At 55.6% G+C, this 10,768-nt stretch overlaps 2 non-coding genes across 2 annotated transcripts; both read left to right on the top strand.

The window, feature by feature from the left end:
* The first annotated feature begins 6,991 nt into the window (after positions 1-6,991).
* On the top strand, positions 6,992-7,110 carry LOC131873768 (5S ribosomal RNA). Its single transcript, XR_009371667.1, has one exon. It is a non-coding gene; the product is annotated as a 5S ribosomal RNA (ribosomal RNA).
* A 3,189-nt stretch (positions 7,111-10,299) lies between these two features.
* On the top strand, positions 10,300-10,418 carry LOC131031667 (5S ribosomal RNA). The gene has a single exon (XR_009103112.2). It is a non-coding gene; the product is annotated as a 5S ribosomal RNA (ribosomal RNA).
* The last annotated feature ends 350 nt before the right edge of the window (positions 10,419-10,768 follow it).

Raw genomic sequence — 10,768 nt, 5'->3', positions numbered from 1 at the left:
TGTCCACGGAACGCCCTGCGCCCTCGATGCTGCAACCCAAAGAAACTACCAACGTCATTCAGCCGACCAACCTCTCGTGCATAATGCCTCTGCAATCCACATCCAATGTGGGCAAGGTACTCACTCCTTCCCTTGACTTTCGCTGTGATGGTCCCATCTTTGGTTTCCAACCTTCAGACCTAACTCGCCACAAATTCATACCTCAGATCATGTCCCAGACACAATCCTACATCTTAGGTGCACTTCCCTAAAGACACCCAACTCTTGCATTACATCCTACACATTCAGTGAACTCACTTCCATCCATTGTGCCACTTTGCCTGACTGACGCACTATCCACGGAACGCCCTACGCCCTCGGTGCTGCAACCCAAAGAAGCCACCAACATTTGTAAGCTAGCCAACCTCTTGTGCCCGATGCCTTTGCAAACCACATCCAATGTGGGCAAGGTACTGCCTCTTTCCCTTGACTTCCTTTGTGACTTGGCCCCTCACTGGCTTTCCACCATTGGACCTGCTTCGTCACCCAATTTACACCTTGGATCATGTCCCAGACACAACCCTACACCACACTGGGAACAACCTTACGCCATCCCACAGCCTAAATTGTTACACCTCGGACCCGTCCTTGACAAGATCCTACACCACACTGTACCTTACAGCTCCATCGATTTCACCTCGGATCCATCCTTGACAAGACCCTACACCACACTACTCCTCGCAGCTCCTAATTCCTTTGACTGGTTTTATATGCCACTACCCTTGGACACTGCCATATCAAATCTTGCGGCCCTGCCGACTACTTCCAGCACTGAACCCAGTTCAATACCGACTCACACCTTGCCTACTTCGCTCCACCCAAACTACTAAGGCACTTCCCGTGCAAGATTTTCCCCACCAAGAGATCCACTCCTGATCCCTCGTTGCTCCACTAGCATAGTCCCTTCCCGATGGAACATAGCCCCAGGCACAAACTCCAACCAGCTGACTACCACTCATGGAACTTGGCCACGGAATTCACCATCCTTATCCCTACCTAGATTGGCCTCGCATTTTTAGTGACCACGCCCTGCTAGTCACCCTGGTCTACCTATCCTCAACACTGCAAACCACAATCCACCTTTGCAGTCTTCCTCTGACCACTTGATAGCCCAGCTACCTCAGCTCATCTAACTGGCCCTACCAATTTTTATGCTCTGATACCAACTGTCACGGGGCTAGACCGGCCTGCTGCCCAAACAAGCTTTTTCCTTCCAAAGGAGGTCAAACCTCCTGCGGCACTGGCAAACCTTACTCATGACTTCCATTGCGGACAAGTCCTTTCTTGTTTCCAGACTACGCCATACCCTTTTCAAGTGTCCACCACCTGACCACATTAACACACACCCATGCGGAATAGAAGGGCATGCCAACCCTCTCACGGGTTTCCTTCATCCTGATGCTTCTAGCACTCCCTTCAAGTCCTTGACTCTACTCCAGCACTGGCTTGTCGCACCATCCTTGCACCCCTCGTACAAGCTTACAGGTCTCCTCGATGTCTTCGTCTTCTTGAGTCCCCCATAAGACCCTGACTACTAACACTGACCCATCCGGACCTCCATAAGTCCTCCGGCTCCAACTCTGCACACTCCCTGAGCATGCCCAGTACTTCCACAACACTGGCGCCCCATGTTGGCCTCCCTCAGCTCCTCTGAACCCTCGAGCACCAAACATATCTCATGGGACGACTAGACTCCCTGAGCTAGCTTCCTGTTTGTCCATCTCCACACAATGAACACAACACTAGGGCAATAGATAGCTTTATTGTTATGAAGAGACGGCCCCTGGCTCGATCTACAAACAATTCCAACTCTGTCGTTGGTCACTACCCCAAATACTTCCCAAGAATCTGATTACAAGTTCCTGCCCCTAGATCAACGTCCACTCTTGAAACACCAGTACAGATACCACTGCACCTCGCCCCTGGCGATAGCTTCTCATATAGACTCCTGATCCACGAAGACCCTGTCTCCTTCGGAACTCAACCTAGCGCACCACTGAATCTCTCACGAGCCTGTGACGGCCTACCCAGTACACAACTCAGAACCCCTTCCTGAACAAGGACTCCAAGTCACACTACTTTGGGCCCTTGGCCTATGCCTACATGGCTTCACTGGCAAACCCGGTTCCCTGTACATCCTATGCACAATAACCAGCTCCATGCAAACACTCAGTCTAAGCCTCTCAGACTGAAAAAACACCTTGCACTCCTACTTGGGCACCAAAATATTCGCTCCATGATCCAATCCAATATCCTTGGTTGCTGAACTCTCCTTCAACTCGGCTGTGCTCCCAGAACAACTCGCCTACGGACCATGTCCTCTTTTCGGTCATGCAACTCATCCATCTTTGTCACCCTCTTGGACTCGCCTCATGGCTCGGCTCAACATGAGCGCACTTTCGGAACCTAGTCCCTACTGCCACATTTGACCCCCACTCTAGGGCCTTGAGATCCCGGATCTTAGTACAAATCCCACTTCAGGTAACCTAGGTGTGTGCCCGGCACATCACCCCACTTGTTCCACAAGACACATGGACTTCTGGCTCTACAACTCAACCCACATAGCTTGCCCAACTCTCAAGCTCCAACATTCCGATATAGATAGCCCCTTTGGAAGGCCATCCCCCTTACAAGATCTTGGGTACTCCATCTCCCCAACCGGGACAATCCATTGCACGATCATCCTTCTCGCAAGAGCCTAGGTACTCCACTTCCCTAGTCCTCGGGTCATAGACAACTCCCCGGGAGTCATCCCCAACATTGGCTCAGTTACTCCGCTTCACTGAGATAGGGACCATGAGAATGCATCCACTAGTAAACCTCACCATCCAATGATAAGGCAGGGTTACTCTACTTCACCCCTAATGTCCATGTAGGACCTCTATCTCCCTGAGACTAGAGGGCAGGGTTACTCTTCTTCACCCCTAGGAGGAGGTGTCTACCGCAGACCACCTTGGTGCACTCCTGGCACTCGGCTATTCTTTCAACTGACCCCCATATATAAGTTTTTCGTCTAATTCTCACACAACTATAGCTTGGAATTAACCCTTTGTCCATCACCACAACTTTTGGAGGGCACTTTTCGTGCGCTCCAAAGGTGCGCACTTTTGGAGGGCACTTTTCCTGCGCTCCAAAGGTGCACACATTTGGTGCACACAAGTGCACACCTAGGTGAGCACCTTCGACCACACCTTGTAGCACACCAAACTCTGACTTTTGACTTTATCCGCAATGCAGGGTCTTTGAGGTTGGCGCAATGCGCACAACCAAGGGAGTCAACCCATCAAACCCAACACTTCCCCTGTATAAGCTATTTGTCTGATTCTCATACATGTGTAGCCTGCAGGAGCGATTAGGAAATCGACCCCAACTTTCGGCTTCTAAATGAAAACAAGGTCTTTGAGGTTGGCGTAATGCGAACAACTAGGGGAGTCAACCCATCAAACCCAACACCTCCCCTATATAAGCTATTTGTTTGATTCTCATACATGTGTAGTCTACAAGAGCGATTAGGACATCAACCCCAACTTTTGACTTCTTAACGAAAACAAGGTCTTTGAGGTTGACATAATGCGCACAACCAGGGGAGTCGACCCATCAAACCCAACACCTCCCCTATATAAGCTATTTGTCCGATTCTCATACATGCGTAGCCTGCAGGAGCCATTAGGACATCGACCCCAACTTTTGACTTCTCAAAGAAAACAAGGTCTTTGAGGTTGGCGTAATGCGCACAACCAAGGGAGTTGACCCATCAAAGCCAACACCTCCCCTATATAAGCTATTTGTCTGATTCTCATACATGTGTAGTCTACAGGAGTGATTAGGACATCGACCCCAACTTTTGACTTCTTAACGAAAAACAAGGTCTTTGAGGTTGACGTAATGCACACAACCAGGGGAGTCGACCCATCAAACCCAACACCTCCCCTATATAAGTTATTTGTCTGATTCTCATACATGCGTAGCCTGCAGGAGCCATTAGGACATTGACCCCAACTTCCGACTTCTTAACGAAAACAAGGTCTTTGAGGTTGGCGTAATGCGCACAACCAAGGGAGTTGACCCATCAAACCCAACACCTCCCCTATATAAGCTATTTGTCTGATTCTCATACATGCGTAGTCTGCAACAACGATTAGGACATCGACCCCAACTTTCAACTTCTTAAACAAGACAGGGTCTTTGAAGTTGGTGTAGTGCACACAACCAGGGGAGTCGACCCATCAAACGCAACACCTCCCCTATATAAAGGTATTTGTCTGATTCTCATACGTGTAGTCTGCAGCACTGATTAGGACATCTACCCCAACTTCCAAATTCGTTTGCATTGACCGCACCAAAGGTGCGCACCTTGGTGTGCACCCTAGAGTGCACTTTGGTGTGCACCCTGGAGTGCACTTTGGTGCTCACCTCGGTGCACACTTTGGTGTGCACCTCGATGTGCACCGAAGGTGCGCACCTTGGAGCGCACCAAAGGTGTACAGTTTGGAGCGCACCACATAGGGTCTTTGAGAGGTTGGCGCAGTGTACACACCAAGGTGGGTGTTTTGGTGCGTGCCGAGGTGGGTGGGTGCTAAGGTGCGCTCCATGGTGGGTGCCAGGGTGGGTGCGTGCTAGGGTGGATTCCAAAGAGAGTCACAGGTTGGGTGCCAGGATGCGTGGGTGTTAGGTTGGGTGCCAAGGTGGGCTCCTGGGTGGGTGGGTGCTAGGGTGGGTTTCAAGGTGGACGCGAGGGCGGGTGCCAAGGAGGGTAACAAGTTGGGTGTTAGGATGGGTGAGTGCTAGAGTGGGTGTGAAGATGGGTGGGTGCTAAGGTGGATGCCAAGGTGGTTCACAGGGTGGGTGGGTTCTAGGGTGAGTTCCAAGGTGGGTCACAGGTTCAGTGCTAGGGTGGGTCTCGAGGTGGGTGCCTGGGTGCCTGGGTGCTAGGGTGTGGATGCCAATGTGGGTCATAGGGTGGGTGCTAGGGTGGGCTGCAATGTGGGTGCCAAGGTGGGTAACATGCTTGGTGGGTTGTAAATTGGGTGCCAGGGTGGGTGTGCACCCACCTTTCTCGAGGTGGGTGCGAAGGTGCCAGTGTGGTTGGGTGCTAAGGTGGATGCCAAGGTGGGTGAGAAGGTGGGTGATAGGTTGAGTGGTAGGATGGGTGGGTGTCAAGATGGGTCACAGGGTGGGTGCCGAGGTGGGTGGGTGCAAGGGTGGGTAGGTGCTAGGGTGGGTGTCAGGGTGGGTGGGTGCTAGGTTGGGTTCCAAGGTGGGTGCGAGGGTGAGTGTCGAGGTGGGTCACAGGTTAGGTGCTAGGATGGGTGAGTGCTAGGGTGAAAAGGTGCTAAGGTGGGTGCTAGGATGGGTCGATTCTAGGGTGAGTGGCAAGGTGGGTGCACAAGTGTCAAGGTGGGTGCCAAGGTGGGTGCCAAGTTGGGTTCCAAGGTGGGTGCCAAGTGGGCGACTGCTATGGTGGATGCGAAGGTGGGTCACGGGGTGGGTGCCAAGTTGCTAGGTTGGGTTCCAAGGTGGGTGCCAAGGTGGGTGCTAGGGTGCGTGGGTCACAGGGTGTGTTCCAAGGTGTGTCACAACGTGGGTGCCAGGATGGGTGCGCACCAACCCTGCCCAAGATGGGTGCGAGGGTGGGTTCCAAGGCTAGTCACAGGCTGGGTGCTAGGATGGGTGGGTGCCAAGGTGGGCACCAAGGTGGGTGTGCACCCACCCTTTCCAAGGTAGGTCACGGGGTGGGTCCTAGGGTGGGTAACAGGGTGGGTACTAAGGTGCGTGCCAAGGTGGGTCATAGGGTGGGTGCCAAGGTGGGCACCAAGGTGGGTGTGCACCAACCCTAGCCAAGGTAAGTCACGGGGTGGTTGTCGGGGTGGGTGTCAAGGAGCCAAGGTGGGTGGCAAGTAGCCAAGTTGCGTGCCAAGGTGGGTGTCGGGGTGGGTGCCAAGGATCCAAGGTGGGTGCCAAGGAACCAAGGTGGGTGTTTGGGTGGGTGCGGAGGTGGGAGCCAGGGTGGGTCCCAAGGTGAGTGCAAAGGTGGGTGCCAGGGTCAAGGTGAGTGCCAATGTGGGTTCCAATGTTGCAGGGTCAGGGTGAGTGCCAATGTGGGTTCAAAGGTGCTAAGATGGGTGCGAGGTTGGGTGCCAGGGTGGGTGGGTGCCAAGGTGTGCTAGGTGGAAGCCAAGGTGGGTCGGCATCCCATGGGTGTCGAGTTGGGTGCTTGATGGGTGCTTCTTGTCAAGTTTTAGTCGACGGGACTCATTTCGAGCCTTAGAGGTCGTTTCTTGTCCGGTTGCCCTGTCTTCGACCTGGGAACCCAATTTGGTTCCTCGGATCCCATTTTTTTTGTCTCGCATCCCACTTTTGGCCTGTGGCCTTTTCGGGGTCGATTCTTGTTTTGGGCATCAGAGCATGTTTCTTCTCCTAAAAACCAATATTTGTTTATTAAGTCTCAGAACACATTTTTGTTCTCGTTGACCCATCATGGGTCTTGGAACGCATTTGTGGTCCTTGGGTCCCATTTTGCATCCCAAAACTTGTTTTTGGTGCTTGATCCCTATTTTGGGTGCCCACCTTGCTCCAAGTGCGCACTCGAGGCAAACCGAGCACCTTGGTGCACCGGGGCAAGATCGAGCGTGCACCCGAGACGCCCCGAACATGCACCAGGGTGCACTCGGCCCACATGTGAGCACAGGTCATTGTGCCTGACGTGGTGTGCGGGCACCGCGTTGCAGACGGGTTACTGCGCGCACTTGGGCGGGTCTGGTGCGCACATGACGCCCCGTCCAGGTGCACACCCGACGCCCTAGCAAGCTGTGCGCACTCGGGCAGGGTCCACACTTGGCAAATGAGGCACGCTTGGCGTGGGAGGGTGTGCACCTCGGTGAGGGTGAGTGGCCGGGGTGGATTCGCACGTGGGTCGTGGTTTGCTAAGTACACACTGCGACAACCTCATAACGGGTGCGATCATACTAGCGTTAGTGCACCAGATCCCATAAGAACTCCGGAGTTAAGCGCGCTTGGGCCGGATTAGTACTGGGATGGGTGACCTCTCGGGAAGTCCCGGTGTTGTACCCTTTTTTAGTTTTTCGTCGGGCGTCATAATGCTATTTGAATTAACCTTTTGCCCGTTTGCATTCTCGTCGGGGCCGGGCCGGGGTGCGGTGCCCGCAATACTGCGCACGCGGGGGCGACACCGAGCGCGCACCTGAGGCACCCTGAGCACACAGGCCACAGTGCAACCCAGGCATTGTGCGAGCACCCCGATGCGCCCAAGGTGTTGCGCACGCACCCAGGTGAAATCGGTGTGCACCTCGGCCAGTGCACGCTCGGTCGAGTCGTGCACATTGGCCAAGCTACATAGTGATGTTTCTTACTCTAAGGTTCCACACCAGACGCCCGGGACAAGTGAGTGAAGCTGGGTGGGGCCGGGTGCACGCCCGAGGTAGGTGCACACAACTGGAGAGAGCTTTGGAGCGCACCAGAGGTGCGCACCTTGGAGCACACTTCGGAGCGCTCCTCGGTGCGCACCAATGATGTGCTCCATTCAAAAGTTTCCTGAAAAGGCAGAAAAAGTTGAGATTATAGAATTTCCCACTTGAGAGATTGTCAAAAAAAATTAAAAAATGAAGGAAACGCGGGTGCCAAGGTTTGCGCGCCTGGGTACGCAGCCCAGCCAAGGTGTGCGCACCAAGGCGCCCACCTTGGCAAAGGTGCACGCAAGGTGTGCACTTGGGGCAAACCAGATAATTAACCCAACTTTCGACTTCGCGCGCACCTGTGCACCTTGGAGCGCAATTCAGAGTGCTCCTTGGTGCGCACCAATCTTGGGCACCTCGGAGCGCACCATGGTGCCAACCAAGGTGCGCACCCGAGGCAAACTGAGCTCCGACTTCATGCGCACCTTGGAGCGCACAAAAGGTGCGCACCATGGTGCCCACCAAGGTGCACAACCCAGCCAAGGTGTGCGCACCCTGGCGAAGGTGCGCACCCGGGGCAAACCGAGCTCTGACTTCGTGCGCACCTTGGAGCACACAAAAGGTGCGCACATCGGAGCGCACCATGGCGCCCACCAAGGTGCGCAACCCAGCCAAGGTGTGCACACCCCGGGCAAACCGAGCTCCGAATCGTGTGCACCAGAGGTGCACGCCATCGTGCGCACCTTGGAGCACACTTCGGAGCGCTCCTTGGTGCGCACCGATGTTGCGCACCTCAGAGCGCATCCGGGGAAAACAAGGCAATTAACCCAACTTTTGACTTCGTGCGCACCTCGGAGTGCTCCCAGGTTTGCATCTCGGAGTGCTCTCGGGTTTGCACCTCGGAGCACACCGAGGTGCGCACCTTTGATGCGCTGCCTTCACCAATTTCCAAAAAAGGCAAAAAAACATTGAGGTGCGCACCCGGGGCAAACCGGGCTCTGACTTCGTGCACACCATGCTGCGCACCTTGGAGCACCTTTGAGGGCCATGGTGCGCACCTTGGAGCACACTTCGGAGCGCTCCATGGTACCCACCAAGGTTCCCAACCCAGCCAAGGTGCCCACCGCGGTGAATGTGCAAAAGGTGCACACCCGGGGCAAACTGGGCTCTGACTTCGTGCACGCCGCACCTTGGAGCACACTTCTGAGCGCTCCTTGGTGCGCACCATGGTGCCCACTAGGGTGCGCAACCCAGTCGAGGTGTGCGCACCTAGGTGCCCACCCCAGTGAAGGTGCACACGAGGTGCGCACCCGGGGCAAACCAGGCTCTGACTTCGTGCATGCTATGGTGCGCACCATGGTGCCTACCAGGGCACGCAACCCAGCCAAGGTGCCCACCGCGGTGAAGGTACACGCAAGGTGCTTACCCGGGGCAAACCAGGCTCTGACATTGTGCACGCTGCAACTTGGAGCACACTTCAGGGCGCTCCTTGGTGCGCACCATGGTGCCCACCAGGGCGCGCAACCTAGCCAAGGTGTGCGCACCAAGGTGCCCATCCCGGCGAAGGTGCACGCGAGGTGCGCACCCGGGGCAAACCGGGCTCCGACTTTGTGCACGCAGCACCTTCACTAATTTCCATATAAGGCAAAAAAATGAGATTTTAAAATTTCCATTTTGAAAGATAGTGAGAAAAAGGGAATGCGGGTGCCATCTTGAGCCCGCCCTGGTGCGCAGCCCAGCCAAGGTGTGTGCACCAAGGTGCCCACCCTGGCGAAGGTGCGCGCCCGGGCAATTAACCCAACTTCTGACTTCGCGCGCGCCAGGGTGGGAGCGCACCCAACAACCGGGCCTGGGAAGAGCCAATGCGAGAAACCCCACCGAACGCTCCAACAAAAAAAGAGGGGGCGCTCCAATAACCCCGCTTTGGAGTGCACCCAGGGCAAACCCAGCCAAGGTGTGCACCAAGGTGCTCGCCCCAGCGAAGGTGCACACGAGGTGCGCACCCGGGGCAAACCGGGCTCCGAATTCGTGCATGCCGCACCTTGGAGCACACTTCGAAGCGTTCCCGGGTTCACAACAGCGTTGCGCACCGTGGTGGGCACCTCGGAGCACACCAAGGTGGACAACGAGGTGCGCACCTTTGATGCGCTGCCCTCACTAATTTCCAAAAAAGGCAAAAGAAAAAAATGAGATTTTAAAATTTCCATTTTGAAAGATAGTAAAAAAAATGGAACGCGGGTGCCATCTTGAGCCTGCCCTGGTGCACAGCCCAGGCAAGGTGTGCGCACCCAGGGCAAACAGGGCAATTAATCCAACTTCTGACTTCATGCATGCCAGGGTGGGTGCGCACCCAACAACCAGGCCTGGGAAGCCCCAATGCGAGAAACCCCATAAACACTCGGACAAAAATAGAGGGGGCGCTCCAATAACCGCGCTTCGGAGCGCACCAGGTGCACACCCGGGGCAAACCGAGCGCCTTGGTGCACCAGGGCAAGATCGAGCGTGCACCCGAGCGCCCTGAACATACACCAGGTTGCACTCGGCCCACATGTGAGCGCAAGTCGTTGCGCCCGAGGTGGTGTGCAGGCACCACGTTGCAGACGGGACGCTGCGCGCACTTGGGCGGGTCGGGTGCGCACACGATGCCCCGTCCAGGTGCACGCATGTAGGCCAAGCCAGGTGCACACCCGACACCCTAGCGAGGTGTGCCCACCCAGGCAGGGTTCACACTTGGTGAACGGGGCGTGCTTGGCGAGGGAGGGTGTGCACCTCGGCGGGGGTGGGTGGCCGGGGTGGATTCGCACATGGGTCGCGGTTTGCTAAGTACACACTGCGACAAACTCATAATGGGTGCGATCATACCAGCGTTAGTGCAACGCATCCCATCAGAACTCCGCAGTTAAGCGCACTTGGGCCGGAGTAGTACTGGGATGGGTGACCTCCCAGGAAGTCCCGGTGTTGCACCCTTTTTTAGTTTTTCGTCGGGCGTCGCAATGCTATTTGAATTTAGCTTTTGCCCGTTTGTGTTCTCGTCGGGGCCAGGCCAGGCCGGGGTGCGGTGCCCGCACTACCGCGCGCGCGGGGGGCAACACCGAGCACGCACCCAAGGTGCCCTGAGCACATAGGCCACAGTGCAACCCGGGCGTTGTGTGCGCACCCCGGTGCGCCCGAGGTGCTGCGCGCGCACCCAGGTGAAATCGGTGTGCACCTCAGCCAGTGCGCACTCGGTCGAGTCGTGCACATTGGCCAAGGTGCACAGCGATGTTTCTTACTCTAAGGTTCCGCACCAGACACCCGAGACAAGTGAGCGAAGCTGG

This window comes from Cryptomeria japonica, chromosome 2 (genome assembly GCF_030272615.1).
Source record: "Cryptomeria japonica chromosome 2, Sugi_1.0, whole genome shotgun sequence".
NCBI classification, from domain to species: domain Eukaryota; kingdom Viridiplantae; phylum Streptophyta; class Pinopsida; order Cupressales; family Cupressaceae; genus Cryptomeria; species Cryptomeria japonica.
Note: the sequence above shows the minus strand (reverse complement) of the source record. Positions and strands in the feature narration are given on the sequence as shown.